The following is a 452-nucleotide window of genomic DNA, read 5'->3' as shown; positions in this document are numbered from 1 at the left end:
TCCGAGCTTCGTGGGCACCTGCGGGCCCCCCCCCGCGCCCTCCCCCCCGCGCTGCACCCTGCATGGCTCTTCCCCCAGCTCGCAGTGTGTCCCCTCCCCCCGTCCCCCGGGGGCCGAGCATCGCTGTCAAGCTCTCACACTTTCGCTTTCACGGTGTGACTGACACAGACTAAGAAATGTAGTACACGTATGAATTGTTAAGTGCTTTGATTAAGTGAGAAACTGTGACCCGGAGGTGGCGAGTCCAGGGGCAGCGCCTGGGGGCAGAGGGGCGTGGGCTGCCCTTACCGCCAGGGGTCCTAGGTCCAGATGAGACTTTCACATGAGGAAGGGCCTGGAGCGCCTGCGGGGGGCTGGGCACCTCCCGCCCTGCGGAGCAGCCAGGGGGCAGGGGGGTGGGGGGGATCTCGCTCTGAGAGCCGAGGCCCCAGCACGAGGCGGAGGGCGGAGCT

Source organism: Pteropus alecto, unplaced genomic scaffold, assembly GCF_000325575.1.
Source record: "Pteropus alecto unplaced genomic scaffold, ASM32557v1 scaffold49, whole genome shotgun sequence".
NCBI lineage: Eukaryota > Metazoa > Chordata > Mammalia > Chiroptera > Pteropodidae > Pteropus > Pteropus alecto.
This window is presented reverse-complemented; position numbering follows the sequence as displayed.